Below are 21,395 nucleotides of genomic sequence, written 5' to 3'. Positions count from 1 at the left end.
AAGCAATAAATTAGCAGATTTCCATATGTTGTGATTCGTGTTTTTATATTTCCCCATTTCCTCTGAATTGCAGTATAAGAGCTTAAACTTTCTTCCAACAACTTTTAACCTTGGGATTTTGAAAACGTAATTTTTATGAAACTATTTAATAGTTTAAAGTGATATATTGTCTGGGTTGGTGTTGTATATCACGGTACAGAAATTTTCAAATAAACTGACAGCCCATTTTCTGTTATTTTACAGACTTATTTATCTCTATATAATATTTCACATACACATACTTTGTGGTTTGTTAGACATAAAACATAAAATGGCTTGAGAAAAAAAAAGTTAAAGCATGTCAAAAACCTAAGACACAAGGTTAAGAGCCATGTGTCATTTGATAATGGAAGGGAAAAATATCACACACACACAGTTGTATATAGTTTTTGAAACAGTTGATGAGGTGAACTAATTCAATCAAACAAAAACGCAGCAAGTCTTTTAAAATATAACATGAAATATAACTAAAAAACATTATACATAAACAAAATACAAAGCTCTGAAATGTGAAAAAGCACAGGGGCACTTGGTTAGATGTGAATGAAATGGCATGCTTGAATTCAATTGTTAACTTAAAATTAACTACAAACCGAACCAAAAAAGTCACACTAAAATTGTGACAAGATCAACCTGAAGCTAGTTCTCCTTTGTTTGAAAATGGAGACAAAGCAGATAGACTCAGACTCTACAGTGATATAAGTCCACCCCTCGCTAATCTATCTGTTAAAGTCATATTTTTAATACGAAGGTCTACAGTATTATATTAGTGCATATACATTAGATTAGTCAGTACTGAAGCCAAATCTGGAGCTTATCTAACAAAATAACTTATGATTAATGGTCCAAAAATGAGTACGCTCAAATTTATGTTATAGAAAAATATTAAATACACAGTTAAAAAAAGAGAAAAAAACAAGAGAAGCAAAAAAATTTGAAAAAAAAATTGCAGTATTTTGCTTAAATTTAATTGTATTATCTTTCAATTTCTAAATATGTTTGGTGATTAAAATATTATATTAATAAATATATCTGTTTAATAAATCTTTTTAGTTTAAATTCACTAAAATACATTGCCTATATTCACAGAGAAAAGGATACAAATATTTATTTTCAAAATGGGGTGTACTCATGCTGAGCACTGTAGATTTGAACAATGGGATGTACTGGAGTTCAGAGCAGAATTAAAAAAAAAATCTATTAAATAAAAAAACATTGTCCTAAACAAAACCCCAGCATTAAAAGACTTGAAAAAAATTGAGAAACATGAGCAAAGAGCCATTTCTGGTGTGAAAATGGAGTGAAAGAGCAGAAAGAAAGAGAGGGAGAGCGCTAGTAAAGTTGAGGGAACATGCGTTCACGTCTGTGATGGCTTCAGTTAGTTTGCTCATTGAGGGCCCAAGCATATTGGCAAAGACAGCCATGGCAGCTGTCAACCCAGTTAGCGGTGGCCCATCAACCATATTCAGCTCGCCTGGCCAGTGCTGGCATTTTAATTACTGTTGGGTAAACTCATTTGCCCCAATGAAGGCCGTGCGCCCTAATAGAATATGCAGGCTGCCTGACCTTTGAACCCGTGTGACACAAGATACAATAGGGGCAAGGCCAAAGCTCTCTCTTCCCAGCCCTTATTACTCTCTATTACTTCAATTACTTCTCCCTCAGTGAGTCCGATTGTGAAAAAACACAAGGGAGGGAGAGAAAAGGAGAAAAATAGAACACCACAATTAAATACATTTTTGTCTGCCAGACAAGTTCTGATTGATCTGAAAGGGACTCCTAGTGATATTATAGCTGTAAAAGGTCAAAGCCTCTCTCTCGCCTAATGTGCCTCCACCTTCCCTCGACCTTACGCCCCCTTCTAAACCGAAGGGCATGGACAATCTCCCTCCAAAGCCCCCCTCAGCCCACGCTGCCCACCCCGAACCCCAACTCCTCTGCCCCAAAAAACCCAGCACGCCTCAGGATCATTAGAACATGTCAGGGGTTCACTGCCAACACAACCATTTTGGTAACCTAATCAGCTGACATCATTATTCGAGGAACTGTGCAGCATGAAATTAGTGCCGGGGTCACACAAACTTTAATTCAGCCCCTGCTGGGAGAGGAACTCCACAGTAACAACATTGTTAGTGCCAAACCAACACAAGCAACCACACATATTGGGTCACGACCACCGCAAGCGCTTTTCCTACCAAACCGCACACATCACTGGAAATGTGATAAATGCACTACAGAGATTTAAAGAAGAAGAAAAGTTGATGCATTTTTTTTTGTTTTTGTTCATTTATTCGTATTTTAAACGCAAACTGAAATGGACTATTTCATTGAAAAAGAAATGTTTCAAAAGAAAAATGTCAACCAGAAAAGTGATAACTAGAGCTGCACAATAGGTCTGGGTGATATAATTGTTATCGATATTTGTTGACCGAACACCATTGTCAATATTGATTAAAAAAAAAAAAGATTCGGTATGAAGTTTCAGTATGAAGGCTATAGTTTTATTAAAATGTGGCTGCTGAGCACCTTGGAAGCAATGCCAATAAGCTTAGAGTGTCGGTTTGTCATTTCCAATGGAGGCACACGACTTGTAGGACGTGCACATGAGGGTGACACGCACATGTTGTGCAAGCAGCGCACAAGTGACTCAGCATGAGTACACCCCATTTTGAAAATGAATATTTGTATCCATTTCTCAGTGAATATAGACAATGTAATTTAGTGAATTTAAACAAAAAAGATTTATTAAACAGATATATTTATTAATATAATATTTTAATCACCAATCTGCTTTACACTTTGTATGGAATATCCACATTTCAGTAATAATGGCAGACTAATTACTTTAGACACACAGTGCATCCAAACACTGCAGATCTTTTTACTTTTCTCCATACACTTGTCATCCTCAGAGAAAACACTTGATGATCGCATAGTTATGAGAGACGCCAGGGGAGCGTGAGTGCAAAGCCCATTGTAAATGGTCAAGGAATCCATACGCTTGTCACTTCAGGTCAGAATAACAACACATGTGAAATTGAGTGCCGTAGCAGCAGTAAAGAGACTGTAAATAAAAAATGATGAATGTCGCCAGATTGACTTTTTGGTTTTTTGGGTTTTTTTTGTGCGTCCCAGCCACTAGCACCCCATCTTGAAGAGTTTTTAACATAGGGGTAATGTATTCATCCAACTTCACTATTTGTAATGTTGCAATTTGAATAATGATGGCTGGTTCCTTTACTTGAAAGCAGATTTGATTATCATAGTTTGTTTTGTTTACCGAGTTTACTGTAATATTATTATTTACACCTTACAGGTGTTGATCTACCTTTACTATTGCACAAACTTTGTAACATTTTATTTGTTCATTTTTAAAGTCTCGTAACACTTATGTTTATTTTATTATAAAGAGATCAGATATTTTGTTTAAATATTTTTGTTTTTGACTATTAAAACTATTTGCCTTAGTAATGTTAAAATATGTCATGAAATGTTAAAATAAAGTGGTTAAATAATAAAACAAATCCTAATATTCCTAAATATATTGTTAAAAAATATTTAATAATTATCCATATGGAATGATATGAAACATGATTTCGTGATGCATGATAATGGAAAAAAATGAATATTGCGTTATTTTATTTATTCTGCAATATATTTTGCGATAAATACAATTTCACCAGATGACCTGAATAGCTTTTTTTTTGAGAACGAACTCATAAGTTTAGGTTGATTAGAATTATTCTACGTTACATTCGACATATTACCCAAATAACAAGCATAGATGAATACAAAAGAACAAAGATGCGTGCAAATGAAATAAAAAGTGCTTTTCTGATTTTTTGAGAAATCGTATAGTATTCAAAAACAAAACTTGAATAATTAAATGCAAAATATCACTCAATAGTATTCATTGTATACATTTTAATTATATATCAATAATCTGTGTAATTTACAGCTGCAAACGTTAGAATGTCTTGCGGTTTTTTTTTTTTAATAATTCTTTTTTCGGGGCTTTCACCTTTATTTTTGATAGGACAGTAGAGAGAATTGACAGGAAAGCACGGGGAGCAGAGAGAGGGGAAGGATCAGCATAGGACCGCAAGGCGGAATCGAACCCGGGTCGCCGCGAGCACCGGAGCGCACGTGTCAATGCACTAACCACTACACCACTGAGCCGACTTTCTTGCGCTTTCAAGCTGTATTAAAATGCTTAATGATAATCACAGGTCTGAAAACTTGCAAATGATAAACTTTTAGGAAAAATTTTACAACGAAAAACTATTGTTTCTGTTCAACTATAGTCACGACTGGTCATTGCACATGCTATGATAGGACTTTTGCAAATGTGTACATTGCAATATTGATGTTGAAATAATATATTGTGCAGCACTAGTGATAGCAATAAGAAATATTTTCAATCATTTCTAAAAAGATTACGTGGCAATGAAAAAAATGGTGAAATTCGACTTTCCCATCACCAAGAAAAAAAGTATTTTAAAAACAAAAAAAGAAAAACATTATACATATTTATTACATTAAATTGAAATAATATTTCATAATATGATTGCAAATGCAGCCTTTACGAGCATGAGATACAAATCTTTACAAAATATAATGTATAGAAATACACACAGAAATAATATCAGTAAAAACAATACAGTTCTTTAAGATTAACTCATTAACATGGGGCAAACCTGCTAGAAAAACCAGGTCAAGTAGACATGCTGTTTCTTTAAAAATGATAGCAGGTCCATGGTGTTCTACCAGTTTAACCATCTGGTAGTCCAGTGGGTCAACAACCTAAACCAGATAAAAACCTACACTACAGTATGAAAAGCTACACTATTAAGAGTGCTAACAAACAACTGTTGTTTCAGTAAATTCACGGACATGCTGGTAGTAATAAACGCACTATAAACATTATTAAAAAATATTAATTGTTCATTAACAGTTGCCTGTGCTCCCAAATCATGGCTGTTTTCCATTATTTTAAATTTTTTGGATTGTCTTGTGGGATTTTAGTGTGTTCTGACAACATTTGATGTTATAAAGTTATAAACAACATTTCTGCAATGTCTGCAGGTCTGCAATGATCTATAATATAATGATTTATGACATAAATTATAGTCCAAAAAAGATTTATTGTGTTAATTCTTATAAAATACTGTTACAAATTACTAAAATACTTCAAAATAAGTGACTTTCTTAAACAAAATACTTTAAAAACACTCGCAGATCACAAAATATGGATAATTGTTTTGGTTTAAATGGTTTAAATTGTTAAAAAGGAAGAAAGTGGGCAATAACAATCCAACTCTTCCTTTTTTAATTCATATAAATATTTTGTTAAATATGTATTTTACTTCCCAAAAAAGATCCAACAACTGAAATAAAAACACACACACATAACCCTCACAAAAACATATTTCAGCCAAGAATAACATATAAAATAGTAACAGTGATGCAAAACTACAATATGATTTATATAAAATTAAATCCCAAAACAATACAGTGAAAGTGACTATAATTGTGTAAGGACTTATAATCAATAAAAAAAAATCCATTAAACTCAAATGCAACTTAGTCTCTCCTTAAGGCCCATGGGTAAAGACAGGGTTCAAAGGGAGTTTAACCCCCCGTGCTTCGGCCTTGCAGTGGATGTTGTTCATTTGTTATAGCTGACCCCTAGCTTTGTTTAAGGGGATGTTAGAGTGCTTTCATCTTAGTCCCTAAATATGTTTGAATTGAAAAGGGTTATGATGTATTTATATTGGCTGGAGGAACACAATAGACAGGGTCTTTCTCTTTCCCTCTCTGTGTCGACCCTCCTGCCCTGTCCACCAGCCCAGCTCCCCCAAAACCCCCCTTTTCAGCTCACACCCGAGTTCACAGACCTTTTGGCTTTCTGTTCATGTCCCCTGCATCTGAGGTCAGAGGAACATTCCATACACCACCTTTTGCTTAGCCGAGTGGAACAGCACCGCATCAATTTAGACCCAAAAAAATACACACAAAAACATCAAGCAACAGCAAGTTTGCGCAAAGCATGGCCTAAATGATGATTGAATTAAATGACAAACACATTTATCAGAGCACAAGATTCACAGGGGAGCCGTAAATTATTTTTTTACTTAATATTAAACATTTAGGAGCCAGATTTATCTGAACAATTACAAAATGACAAACCTAAAAAAAAAGTTGAATGTTATGCAGGTTGAATGTTAATATTAGCTCAAGTTTTAAAAGTCATTGTATATAATAATAATAATAATAATAATAATAATAACAATAATAATAGTAATAATGAAGTTCAGCTGGTGAATGACATTGGGTGCCATGGTGGTGCAGTAGGTAGCACGATCGCCTCACAGCAAAAAGGTCACTGGTTTGAGCCCCGACTGGGTCAGTTGGTATATCTGTGTGGAGTTTGCATGCTCTCCCCATGTTCGCATGGGTTTCCTACAGGTGCTCCACTTTCCCCCACAGTCTAAAGACATGCCATATAGGTGAACTGAATAAGCTAAATTGGCCATAGTGTATGAGTGTGTGTCAAGTGTGTGAAAGTGTGTATTGGTGTTTCCCAGTGTTGGGTTGTGGCTGGAAGGGCATCCGCTGCGTAAAACATATGCTGGATAAGTTGGCGGTTCATTCCACTCTGGCGACCCCTGATTAATAAAGGTACTAAGCAGGAAGGAAAATGAATGAATGATAATGAGAGCCTATCGGAATCCACCTTTGTTTAAAGAAGTCATGCATTTAAAGGAGTACAGTTGACAAGACTGCAAAGCTTATACTAAACAAAATAACTCTTTTTGCTCACTAGATATGGTGAATTTTGGATTTTCAAAGTTACTAGCCACTCCGCATTTTCACTGGCCACAGTTTTGTTGTTTGGAATGTTTTTTTTATTTATGTTCATTTATAAATGAATTATTTATAAGTTAATTTAAAAATTAAGCTTACAAGTCATGTTAATACTAACATATTAATATAAATTATATCATGCGCATGCCTTCCAGCCGCAACCCATCTCTGGGAAACATCCACACACATACACTCCTACACTACGGACAATTTAGCCTACCCAATTCACCTGTACCACGTCTTTGGACTGTGGGGGAAACCGGAGCACCCGGAGGAAACCCACGCGAAGGCAGGGAGAACATGCAAACTCCACACAGAAACGCCAACTGAGCCGAGGTTCGAACCAGCGACCTTCTTGCTGTGAGGCGACAGCACTACCTACTGCGCCACTGCCTTGCCCTTTCATTATGCCAAACATTGTAATGTATCTTTAATCACAAGCAGTTTTTCAATAGTTGGTAATGCCAGTTTTTTTTTTTTTTCACACTAGAATAAAAATAAGACAGGGACAGAAATGCGATTTGATAAATAATCTTTTTAAGAATATTTTTAGCAGGCCAAAACTCATTTAAACCTATAAAAAACCTTTAAAAATCTGTGAGTTATATGAATTTAGATCTGTTTACAGTGCAACCCAATTTATGAACTCGAGACTCGGCTGGGTCAGTTGGCATTTTTGTGTGGAGTTTGCATGTTCTTGCTGTGTTCATGTGGGTTTCCTCCGGGTGCTCCGGTTTCCCCTACAGTCCAAAGACATGCGGTACAGGTGAATTGGGTAGGCTAAATTGGCCATAGTGTGCGTGTATGTGTATGTGTGTGTGTGTGTGTGTGTGTGTGTGTGTGTGTGTGTGTGAGAGTGAATGAGTGTATGGATGTTACCCAGTGATGGGTTGCAGCTCGAAGGGCATTCGCTGCATAAAACATATGTTGGATAAATTGGCGGTTCATTCTGCTGTGGCGACCCCTAATTAATAAAGGGACTAAGCCGAAAGAAAATGAATGAATGAATGAATTTGACTTTGATAAAGATATACAGAAACTAGACATAACTGACAAATGAGGTAATCACAAGGGATTTAGCTGTGAACTCAGCAATGCCTTTTAACAATTCACCAAAATCTGATTCAAACTGTCATTTAAAATTGAGTCTCTAATTTTATTGTCTTGTATAAAACAAATGAACAGTACCTATTTTCAGTTACCCAACTATTCCCTGCAATTACTAAGATTGTGTCTTTTTATTTACCTACAAAGTGTATAATCTGCATATTATTATTCCTAAACCTTCTAATCCTAAACCATAATCATAGTTTCTACAGCTTTTATTAGGTCAAATTTAAGACTTTTTAAGACCTTTTTAAGATCATTTAAGACCATAATGAATGAAATTTCAGACTTACACAAGGCTAAATGCTAAAGATTTTTAATGACCAAGTTAAAACCCCCAAAAATATTAAAAACTAATGAAGGAAGATAGTGAAACCATTTGTAAGGAACGTAATTAAACCATATTAAAAAGTAAATAGAGTTTAAAAAAAAAAAACATTTTATATTGTTAGTGATTATATGGGTGTTTGCCCAAATAGATTTTTAAAGTCCTAAAATTTGCTTTTTGAAATTTAAGACATTTAAAACTTTTTAAGACCCTGCGGATACCCTGATAATATTGCAGCAAATTAGAAGTTTATCGAGTTAACAGTCATAAGTTTGTTAACAGCAAAAAAGTTATGACAGAATATACAGTGTGACCATACATTCTAGGTTAAATTGTGATTATTTTTTTCATTTTATGACAACAGGCTATTTCTATCCATTTAAATAAAGCACAGACAGTCTTGCATAACACCACAGCCACAGAGTTAAACTCTCAAAGCAAACTTCTTAGCTCCCAAAAAAAATGCTTTTTAGGGAATAACAAAAGTTTCCATCTCAAATGCGCCTGGGGAACACCTGTATGTGGCATGTGTGTAATGATCTGCTTGTGCAAAGCCTGCATAGAAGGGGCATATTGACTGCAATTATTCAGGACACCACCTGCAGTCAGAGGCTATAGCTCCCATGCTGTGCTTTCAGTAGTAAGCGCCCTGTATTTAACGTGTGGGAACGCACATTCTGTCCGTTATCGCTTTATTGTTGCAGACTCTTTCTTTTCTTGCTTTCTTTCTTGTTTTTTCGCCTTTTTTTAACTAATTGAATTCTTGACTCCTAAGACACGACTCACCCTCCCAGCCTTGAGAGAGAGAGAGAGAGAGAGAGAGAGATGAGAAGCAAAATGAATGACATGAATTTCTCTCTCACTCTTTTTGCTTGAATGAGGTGGAGCAAAGGGGGTGAAATCGGGGCGGGTTGAGCTTAGGGTGGTATAGAGGGGTACGTCTCGCTGTACTTTCATACTGAGGGTCATAGGTCACACTCCCTCCGTTTGCCAGAGAGTGGCGTTTTGGGGGCGGTTTATCCAACAATCATTTTCTTTTGGAAAATTTCAAAGGCAGTACCCCTGCAACATCTTTGTAGTTGTGCTTGACCAATTCTAAACAAAACAGGCCTCCCCGAAAAGAAGCCTTTTTCACTTCTCCTTGGGGTTGCTTCTCTTTTTGACGCTTGCGCCCTGCTCCTTTTCATCCCCCCTGCCTGGTCGCGGTGGGCTCATTGCTACTGCTGAGCTAGTGCGTACTGTGAGGCAGTTAGACGGAGCGCTTCTGTCCATGCAGTTACGGACGATCCTATAATAACATACAAGAACAAAATGATCTGCTATCTGTGTTTAGATTCCCTGCGTAAGACATTGATTATCCTTGTTTAAAAGAACTCCCTGGGTGATGACACCAAATTATTTATGATTATTTTCATCGGCCATTGAGAACAAGCACATTTAATCGTCCAAGCGAGGCCTTTTCATCTAAACTACGATTAAACAATGTCCGATAAGCTAAACGAATGTGGATCTGATAGATTAACAAGGGCAAATCGCAGATTTCAGACTAAAGTTTGCGCTTTTTGGACTATCTCCGCAAATGAAGTGCTGACACCAAACTAACAACAGACAACTTTCTGTCAAACAAGCTTAATGAACCACCTGACAGGGTCTCTGTGTGGAGGATGTGTAGAAGATGTACTTTTTTTACACACACTCTGGCTAGTGTTACACGGAACTGGATGGATTCTTCCAGACTCAACAAGTCACATCTTGTCGGCTAAAATCTGTCATGTCTGACACTACAGGAAACTATTTATCAGAAGAGGCGCTCCCTACTAATTCTACATCTACTGGTAAAAAGAGAATGACAGAGAATGGATTAGACAGACGGAGCTGTGAAGGATGGCATGCACAGAGGATATAAGATGATGCCCAGGGAAAATGTAGGTGTACAGTACAAAATAATGAATCAAAAATTAATAGGATTAAAAATATGTTGTTCAATTCAATTCATCTTTATTTCTGTAGCACGTTTACAATGTAGATTGTGTCAAAGCAGCTTCACATAGAAGATTATGGTGAATTGAAATGTTGTCAGTTTAAGTTCAGTTCGGTTGAGTTCAGTTTAGTTTAATATTCACTGCTGAAAGTCTAAACACCGAAGAGCCATTTATGCGCAGCAATAAGCTAAAGTTTGGGTTAAAATTTATTTTAACAAAATACTATAACAAAAACAGTATTATTGTGAAATATTACTAAAAATCCCAGGAAATAATTCTTGTGGTGGCAAATTGAATGTTCAGCAGCCATTTTTTTTAGTTTTCAGAGTCAGAAATTACTTTAACATGCTGATTTGGTGCTCAAGAAACAATGCATACTAGTATTATAAGTGTGTATATGTTTTTAAAATTAATTTGATGATTATACGGCATTTTTTTGAATGAGAAATCATTTGAAACAAGTATTTTTGTCTTTCATTCTTAATGACCCTAAACCTTTCAATTAAAACAATTCACTTGAAATGATATTGCCTTGATCCCTTTCAAACAGAATGCATCCTATTTCGGGATTACATCTACAAAATAAATTACATAGAGAGCATATGAAATTCAATTTAAGCATACTGAAATATTTCAAATTAATTTAGCGAATATAAAATATCAAAATATGGTGGAAAAAGCATTGAATTGTCATTTAATAACATACATTTATGTGAAAATGAAAAATTATTCTGATTTGCACTGGTTAAAATATATAAAACAATGAGTAATCATATAAAATTGTGTTATGTTATAAATTATGGAACATTTCTTGCTGGCCATTGAGTAAAATCTTGCGATTTAAAGGATTGTAGCATGAAGTACAATAATTTAAAATGACAATTTGGGACAGGAATTAGATTCCTAAATAGACTTGATATGTCATATATAATCATATATCTTCAAATGATTCTGTTCTAAATATCTACAACAAGATTATTTTTCTAAGATAAACAGCTGTTGATATTATATACTTTAGTAGCCAGTCTGTAGTAAAAAAGATGGTATAAAAAAAACAACACAGTAAAAATGTTTGATAATTCCAATTTAAAGTTTTACATTGACTTAATTTCTCTAAAACTAGATTAAATAAAATATTTTCCTCTGTATCTCCTAAATGTGACAGATGTGGTGGGGCAGAAGGGACAACGGTACATTTATTTTGGTTTTGTCCTGTTCTTTATGAGTTTTGGTCCAACATTTTTTAGTAGTTTTCCAGTGCTTTTGGAACCAATAACCAACCTGACAACAATCGGGCTATTTTTGGATATTCTAATATAATGGAGACCTTTTCATTAACCCAACAGCAAGCCCTATGACTACATGGGTTAATGACAATTATTCTGTACTATTTTTTTTCTTCTTTTTACTGGTATTGTACTGATTTTTAATTTCTTATAAATGTTAAATAAAACAAAATATCACCAAAAAAAAAAGTTTGATAATTATGTTTGCTCTGAAAAAATACACGATTATATTACATTTATACTGTTTTGATGCTTGGGGAAAAAACACTTTCCATCTACAATCACAATTCCATACAGCGATACAGTGTAAAAAAATGCTGGGTCCCACACAATTACTTCATGTTGTCCGAACACAATCAATTAAGTTAACTTAACCATTTTTACATATTTAAGTAAATTGAACATAAAGCAATTAAGTTGTTCCTCAAAATAGGAGATGATTCAGCTTATTTTAAGTAGTTTGAACAAGCAGCAAAAAGATGTTTTTGTGTACCTCAAGTTTTCTACCAATACATCTAACAGATCTTACTTAAGCCTTAAAACACACATTTCGCTAAAAAAAAGTCAAGCCACTATTTTTATAGTAGAGAAAAGGTTAATTGCCATGTAAACTGTCAACCAATTTTAGCTCCAATTAAAAGCAACTGAAAGACATGAAAGAGTTGCTTTCTCCACTGAGAGCCACATTACCAACTGAACGAGTCATTCGAAGTCCTACAGTGTCCTTAAGATAGAATGTATGCTAATCAGAGGCCATTAGTAGCAATCAGGGCCTTTCCTCGCACAGGAGCAGATGAATCAACATTTGGGGTGAGAGTCTGAAGTCTGACATGGCAGACAAAGACTAGACTGAGATGAGGGGGGCTGGAGCGGGGGGGATGAACCAGTCAAGCTCACGGGTTACAGATCAAGAATCAGGAATCATTTGGGTTGCTGTGAATGCCGTTTTTTTTTTTTTGTCTCTCCTACTTCAACATGGCCGCTGCTGTCTCTTTGATATGAGATTGTAAATGGAATTCAGAACAGAAGAGCAAGCCACTGGAGTGAAATGAGAACAATGCAGGGAGCCAGAGTGCCCATTACCTTCGCAATGGGAGAGGGGCCTTTTTTTTTGGAGCGGTCTCACAGTTAAGGCTGGGACCGCTAGCCATATGACACCATTTAGGGAATTTCAGAGCTGGCGTTCACATTGCAACATCAGCTGTGAAAGTCATGCATTCGCCACCGTGTTCTTCAAGTCTGCACAGGACCGGTCCTGCCCATCGCTCGCACACATTACGCTCTAATATACCTACCGAAAAAGCCTGGGAAGATGGTGCAATATTAAAGAAATAAAGCGCAGAGAAAAGCCCAGGCACCAAAATTGTAAAAAAGCAATATCAGGAATAGGACAAGGGCCACTGGATATGCTTAGGATCAGTGACGACAAAAGATAGATGACAGGCAGCCTTGGCATTTCACTCCAGCCGGAATATCCCACTAACAGACCTTGAGATAACGTTCCTTGGAAAAAAAATGATGGCAAAATGAGAGGGAGGGTTTAGAAGGAGATAAGGTGAATTTTTAGCAGTCATTATTAGCAGGTTTTACCTGATGCTTCAGAACTAATTGTTATATTAGCAATGTTGAAAATGGTTGAGTGGCTTAACTTAATTTTTAATAGAATTTTTTTTTTTTGTTTGAAATACAAAACTTAAGTAACATTTTTTTCTGTTACTGCTGATCAATTTATTGCCCTTTTTCTCAGAAGTGTTTACTTAAATACTTTTTATAATGTTTCAAATTAGTTTTGTGAAAATAAAATGCCAAAATATGGCTGAAAAAGCATTTTTAAATAACATAAATGTACGTGAACATGGAACTAAGTATTCTGAATTCCACTTATATATAATGTATAAAACAAGTCATCATATAAAATTGTGTTATATTATAAATAATGAAACATTTCTTGCTGGCCATTGGGTAAAAAAAAACTACTGTTTATAATGAAGCAATGTTTTAAAATAAAAACATTTCTTTCAAATACACATCTTTAGTAACATTGTTTCTGTCACTACTGATTAATTTAATGCACTCTTTCTCAGAAGTGTTAATCTCTTTCTTGACAAAAAAAAAAGAATTAGGAAAGTAATCATCTGATCACATTTATTATTAAAACTTACATTATTTAGTATATTATAGTCAGGGGCGAATTTAACCAATAAGCAAGGTAAGCCTGAGGACCCCCAAATAAGTATAAATGATACTATAAATTATATATAACATTGTGTTCTATAATATTTTGTACTGTGAGGATATAAAAATTTTAATTTCAACGTAATAATTACATCTGGGCAAATGTGTTCCTTATCTTCAATCATGGACCAGTGCAGATTTATGGACCAGATTTATGGACCAGTCAAATTAGTAAAGATTTAGTAAAGTTAAAAACTAAATAGTTCATTTAGTAATAAAAAAATAATAATGAATAAATAAATACAAATTTAAGTACAAAAGGTACATTTTAGATCTTTTGGGCCCCCTGGCTGGAATTGTTTAGGGCCCCAAAATCACTAAATCCGTCTCTGATTATAGTTAAGAAGTGTGCAAAATATATGAATCTAAAAATAAATATTAAAGTCAGAAACCGTTTCCAGCAACACTTTTAAAAATCTGCTTAGTGTTTAAAACTGCAAAAGGTCTTTTTACAGACCTTTGGGCAGTACCAAATGTCCAGGATAAATAATGAAGAACAATAAATGCATAATAGTTTACTCTTTAATTTTGTTTCTGGACAGAATGGACAGATATTACTATATATATTACAGTTACAATTCCTTAAACTACAACCAAACATGTATATTGTCAATCATTCATTAATTTTCTTGTCAGCTTAGTCTCTTTATTAATCAGGGGTTGCCACAGTGGAATGAACCGCCAGCTTATCCAGCATATGTTTTACGCAGCGGATGCCCTTCCAGCTGTAACTAATCACTGGGAAAATGTACATTGTCATCTGACCAAATTTTTTTTTTTAATTACTTAATTAAAAATGATAAATAATAATCTAAAACACATATTATTTTATAAATAAAAAATGGGATAAAAAAGTAATTTGTCTTCCATAAAATTGTCTTCCCATTTCACAGATATCATATGTAAATAGGTCAGACGAAAAAGGGTTTTTCAAGAAAAAAACAAAAGACTTGCATCATACATTTTTGCTATTACAGAAGACACCCACTAAAATCTCATTAAGATTTAACAATCGTTTATAAGCCAAAACAATCTGTTCACAACAATCATCAACATGAGTCAATGGCACATTAAAAAGTGCTCCAAAATATGAATTAAGTCTCATTTGAATCTTGAACTTTCAATCTACAAGGTTTTATACATTTTGTTTTCATTAAAACAACAATAATCATCATATTTTAACATTTCATTCTCCTAAGTTTAAAATGTTAAAGTAGACACTTGCATTTATTATGCTCTTTATGCATTTAAAATCACCTTTGTAAATTAAATATGAGTCACCAAAATGCTACGTCATACCTGGCTTACATATGAACAACAGAGTATGTCAAAAGGAGTAACATAATTTTTTTTTTTAATTACATGACAAAAAAAGAAGAGAAGGAGAGGTTTGGATTAGTAAGCAGATTTAAAAAATCTAACTTTTTTGGACCAACGAGGAGTTAAAAACAAAACACAAATCAATATCTAAGCAAATGGTGCGAGAAAAAAAGCCTATATTTTCTTCCACGGTTCTTTTGTTTTATACACAAGTGTGATTCTGCATTGGGTTGGAACAATACGGCCCCTAACACCTGAGTGTCAGAGGCGACCATATGCACACTCTTTCTACATCTTTCTCTCTGTTCTTTCTCTCTTCTTTGTCCCTCACCCTTTCTCCCGGACCCGTTGCTCACTGCAGCGTCTCCTCTCTTGCTCCTTGTCCTTTAGATACCTCAAGCGTGAAGCTGGAACAATTACATTTGCAACACAAGAGCTCGCAATCTATTCCTTCAGGTTTCCAAATTAAAACACAGTGCGCAAAGCACTATTTTGAAACCCTCTCCGTCTACTGTTTCAGCTCCTGACTGCTGTATGACTGAAAGCAGAACACACTCTCAATTAGAGGACATCTGTTGCTTTTTAATTGGTGGAGCTCAAAAGTAGGAAAGGGATCTTCTGAAGCGGAAAACAGTCTCCAAAATATCAGCTATTGGATAGTATATTATAAAAGTGTGTAAAATATATGAATCTAAAAATAAATAATGAAGTCTTCTTGATAGTTTCTTGCAATAGTTACATTTCAAAAATCTGCATAGAGTTTTCAAAACTGTGAAAGGTCTTGCTACAGGACTTTGGGGTGTACCAAAAGTCTTGGATAAACAATAAAGAATAAATACATAACATTTAACTAATCATTAATTGTGTTTTTTAAAGAGCGGACATATTTTATTATACTAATGACAGTTACAAATACTTGAACAACAGCCAAGCATGTATGTTATCAACTGACCAAAATTATTTAATTACTATTTAAACAATTAAATTAAAACTAAGAATTAAATTATGTTATATTACTTAATAAAATGCTTAATTCTCCCGGTAAATATATTTCGAAAATATGAGTTGGTATAGTTAATTTATTGACTATTTATTTGATTAAAAAAAACATTGTAAATTGTAGCAGTCCATTTTTTTCTGGCTTTTTGTATTTAAAAATGTAATGTAATACTATCAATATTACAAATGTTATTGCTGAATGATATTTTGATGGAAACATCAATATTACTTCTTCTAATTGATTGATTATGCACTAAAAAACCCAGAAAATTAAGGTAACTGAAACTGTTTGAGGAAACCGATTGTAACAAACCATTTAAGTTCTAAAACTAATCCTAATGAGTACTGTGAACTTAATTCATTTAAGCTGAAGTAATGAGGCATTTAATTAACTCAGTACCTTCAACACTGAGTTCAAAGGTCTTTTCAAATGCGTAGAAATAACTTTCAGTCAATTTTGAGTTAACTACACTCATTACATTTTATAAAGTTGACTATTGGGTTTTACAGTGTGCAACGAATGGAAAGTTGGAAAGTTTAAAAGAAGAAAATTCATCCTAAATAAAGAAAAAAAAAGTAGGGACGCCCAGATCTGATCACGTGATCAGAAATTGGGCCCGATCACGCGGTTTTAGACTCGAACGGAATCGGACGTAAGCACATTACTGGCTTTGCAAACACTGTGGCACTTTTATTTATTTTTTGTTTACATGCCAGCTGGGTACTTTAAGCTGAGGTGCTATTTATTTTTAGAATAGATTTTGTTCATTTACTGTTGCACTAAAGTCCAAAAGTGAAGAATTTATTTTATTTACTATGTTCAAGCTACCTCACAGAAGTGCTCTATTTGTTAACAGAGTTAAATGGTAAAATAAGGTGACTTAAATAAAAAAATAAGGAACATTCTGGATCGGTTTCTTTGCTCTTGTTTATCATTTTCATATGTATTATAGAAATATCGGATCAGGTTTCGGTATCGGCAGATACTCAAAATCAACTCGAGGGCAAAAAAACCTGATTGAGACATCCCTAGAAAAAAAGCTTTTTGCAAGCTCTTCTCAATCACTTTTAGTAAACAATTGAGAATTTTAGTGCATTCATACTAAACTAAATATTCATTATTAGGCATGGTATATGTTTAACGGTATGATAACCTTGAATAAAAATATCACGGTTTCACGGTATAATGATATTGTAATTACTGCTCTAAAGTAAATACTTTTAAATGTCCATGTAAAAACCCCTATTTAAAACAATATATTAAATTTTAGGAAACATTCATATTATTTTGGAAAAGTGAACATGTCAGCCTAAATAATTAAAATAAATAATTTACTTCTGCTGTCTTTATTGGTTTCAAAAGCACAGATTTCTTTACAACACATAAAAAAAAAACTTACTACACCTTAGAAACAGTATAAGAGAATTTTTTGCGGTTAAAAAACTCTTTTCCAAACCATGGTAAACCTTAAAATCGGTTATCGTCCCAAGCCTCTTCATTATTTTAAATAGCAGCATACTTTAACAATTCATTTTATTAATTTTGACTGAGTAAAAGGATATTTTAAATATATCTGCCTATATATGTTTAGAAATAGTTTGGCTGCATTGAAAAGTTAGAAACCTCCTGATAACTTGATTTCAAGTCAACTTCAATAACACAAAAAGAAGTGTGGTTCATTATCTGAGTCCAGCAGTCTGTTTCAGGGGCCTGCTATTTCAGCCATCAAATTGGAGAATTAATGATGTGTATAATCGTCTCTTATTTTTGAAATCTAAATTTGTGACTGTGGAGATGAGGCAGCGGGGATTAATAACTCGGCTGAGTGACTAAAACAGCGTTGAACCATTGCATCTGCTCAAGTAGCAAGCGGCTTTCTTCCGCTACACACGGACAGACTCGATAGTGACAAAAGATGAGAACGCAGCCAAGGGGCGGCCGGTGTCTTTTAGTGTTTCCCAGCGCGCAGTGTTTCCATTTCTTCAGCAGTGCCGTGAAGGTGCGTTTGACGGATCAGGGGCAGGTGGAGGCTCTGCGCTAGTGTTACAGCTTCATGTGCCTGCGTGTCATTAAGCGTGTGGGAGTCTACATGGCCGAGCAATCAAAGGCAACCCTGCTTCACCATAATATCCTGCACGCTTTTTCCTCTCTCCCACTTCGCCTGTCTCACTCCATCCCACACTTGTTTAAACAGCTCATCACATCGAAAGACTTCCCAGATGTATCAGAGGAGAAACAGTTAACCACTTGTAGACTGAAAGAGCTTTGTAACGATTTATCAGCTGGAAGGTTCAACACATTGGTGTGTTTAAAAGCACAAAGAAACACTCCATGATGCATCGCCACTGTCCGGGTGAGAGTCGAAAACAGCGTAGGGGACATTTTAAGGCCTTTTTCCACACTATGAGATTCTGCTCTCTAAGCTTTAAGGGGCCGGGATGACATTCTTCTGCATCTGCATTTCAGAGGTGTGAGCTAATTGACTTCAAAGCAATGGCATGGCAATAAATTGAAGAGTACGTATTAAAAAAGGGGTCTGGCCACCTGCTTTGGGTTGCCCTGTCTATGACCACTTCACCTCACGAGCCGTAACGATTCTGCCACCCCCACCGCCCGCTCCTTAAAACTCACTGATACTTTCATTATTTGAAAGATCTCAAATTCGCTTTGATGAAAGCAAAGGTTGATGTTCAGGTCTGTTGGTGATTCATATGGGGAGAAGGACAGAGGAAACCAGTGGGTATGTGGCAGAATCAAACCAATAATGTCTAACCAGTGAGACGATCCATGGACGAGTGGAAATGGCAGAGGGGAATGAGAGTCTGAGGTCGCTAGTCAAATGCTTATATTTGTGACTTAAAACATGATATAATATAATCTATGCTGTAATCTCAAATAGAATGAGTAATCTCACATTTGTTAACAAGTTTTAGTGAAAGGTTTCATAGAAAAAAAACTTTGAGTAGCTCAACTTAATCTAAAGGAAGAATGTGTGAGCATAACATGATCAGTGCAACAAATGTGACCTTGGACAAGAAAAGGTCACCACTTAAGTTTTTTGGCAATATCCAAAAAATACATTGTATGGATGATCAAAATTATATATATTTTTCTTTAATACCAAAAATCATTGTGATTTTAAAGAAAGATCATGTTCCATGAAGATTTTTAGTACATTTTCTACTGTAAATGTATCAAAACTCAGATGGGTGATATGCATGGCTAAGAACTTAATGTGTAGAACTTTCAAGGTGATTTTTCTCAATCTTTAGATTTGTTTTAACTCACAGATTCTAGATTTTCAAATGTTGTATCTCAGCACAATAATGTAAAAATCCAAAAATGACACTTATGACTGGTTTATGGTCAAGGGTCACAAATATGCCTAAAAAGCACCATGTATAGTCCTGGAGCATGAATGTTTGTTATTTAAATTTTTCTGTATTAAAAGATTCACACTTTGGCAATTTTTATATTTTTATAGCCTATGCTTCAATGACAATGTTATAATAATGGAAATGTTTTTTTTTCTAAATGTTTTGGGTATAGATTAAAATGTTGTTAAAATGATCCCTTTTAACATGGACATGCAGAAATAACTAAAAACACTGTATTATGCATGTCAGGCCAGTTGTGGCGATGTCACTGTGAATCTATATTGTGCGTCTGTTAACAAATAGTTCTGTAAAGTGCTATTGTTGCTCTAGTTGGAAAGTACTCACAGATGCCTAAACACACATCACAAACGTGTTAGACAACAATGTTTTCACAAGACTATAGCCCCGTTTACACTAATGCATTTTAGTTTGAAAACGCATAAGTTTTGCTACGGTTACGCCATCCATCCACTCTACACCGAATTTTTCGAGCCCCGAAAACAAAGCGTTTTGGAAACACTGGAGAGACCGCTGCTGCTCCGTCTCAGTGTGGATGGGGGAAAACGGAGACATCTGAAAACGAAGGTGGGGCTGCCAAAATTCGCCTCTCTGATTGGGGCTTTTTCCTCAATTTTAAGTAGCCTACACTCCTCTCCATGTAAGTTCAGACTTCGCAAGTTTGATATAGAAAACAAACTCCGGAGTGTACTTTATAAAGTCATTCACATCACCCTGGCTATGCTGTTTTACTGTCTTAATGAAATGAAAACATGATGTGAGGAACTGCTATTTCATTTTTGATATTAGCAACTTAACAGACATCAAAAATGTTGAGGCGCCGTGTAGCTGCTTAATATGAGCATCATCTTCATGCATATTTATAACAAAATGGAGCCTATAACATTAATGCCTCCTTTCGTTTTCATTGAAAATACGAAACATACGCCCTCTTTCACTGAATATCAGTTTTAATAAGTACAAAAATTTTATACAATAGAGAAAAAAAGTCAAGCAATCAGTAACTTGTGCATAATCGGTGTGTCCGCGGTTACATTAATTAAGATATTAACCTAACTTATACTTGCGCTCAGCCAAAACACGTTACCTGAGAACAAGTAATAGATTCAAAAGACCAAAGTCGGGGAATATGTGGTTAGATATACACAACAAGATGAATTATATATCACGTTTAACAAACATAGTGAGATTAGATCCAACGGGAGATCCTTGATGAACAGTCTGACGTGCACAGCTCGTGGGTATATGCTCAAAGCACGCTGCAGCGCATGCCAGAGTGTGTGTGTCTGTGTGTGTGGTCACGTGATGTGTGTTTTCTCCGTTTTAATGTAGACTGAGAGCTGTTCAGAAACGCTGGGTAAAACACTACTGTGGACGCGGATCGTTTTTATTCTAAAACGCTGTTTTAAAACTAAAAACGCACTAGTGTAAACCGCGCCTATATTTCTTTAGTTTACGCTGGGATGACTACAGTATCCCCTTTTTAAAATGCACTTAGAAAATAGGTTTGACAAATTTTGTCCAGCCCTCAAAATTTCTTGGTCATGTAAATTAATTTCCAAACAAAAACACAAAATACATTAAATTGTATTTTGAATGTCAGATTTTCTTTTAAAGGAAAATCAAAACAAGTTGTATTTTCCCCAAATTTTGTAGCCATTTACTTACTTGCATTTTGCTCAAAACCTATTTGAGGTTGTATGATAAAGAGCTGCTGTACTTGAAATGTCACACACAATGTAGTAGCCTTTTATTAGCAGATTTTTAGACTTTTGAAACTTTGCCACCTTTATATTTGCTTTAGTTGTTGCAAAACTATACAACATGCTTTCTTCT

The 21,395-nt window shown here is 34.9% G+C and overlaps 1 protein-coding gene across 2 annotated transcripts in view; it reads right to left on the bottom strand.

The window, feature by feature from the left end:
* fbxw4 (F-box and WD repeat domain containing 4) overlaps nucleotides 1–21,395 on the bottom strand; it is a 59,110-nt gene that overhangs the window by 30,816 nt on the left and 6,899 nt on the right.

Source organism: Danio rerio, chromosome 13 (assembly GCF_052040795.2).
Source record: "Danio rerio strain M-AB ecotype USA chromosome 13, GRCz13ab, whole genome shotgun sequence".
NCBI classification, from domain to species: Eukaryota; Metazoa; Chordata; class Actinopteri; order Cypriniformes; family Danionidae; genus Danio; species Danio rerio.
The sequence above is the reverse complement of the archived record's forward strand: the minus strand, read 5'-3'. Positions and strand labels throughout refer to the sequence as shown.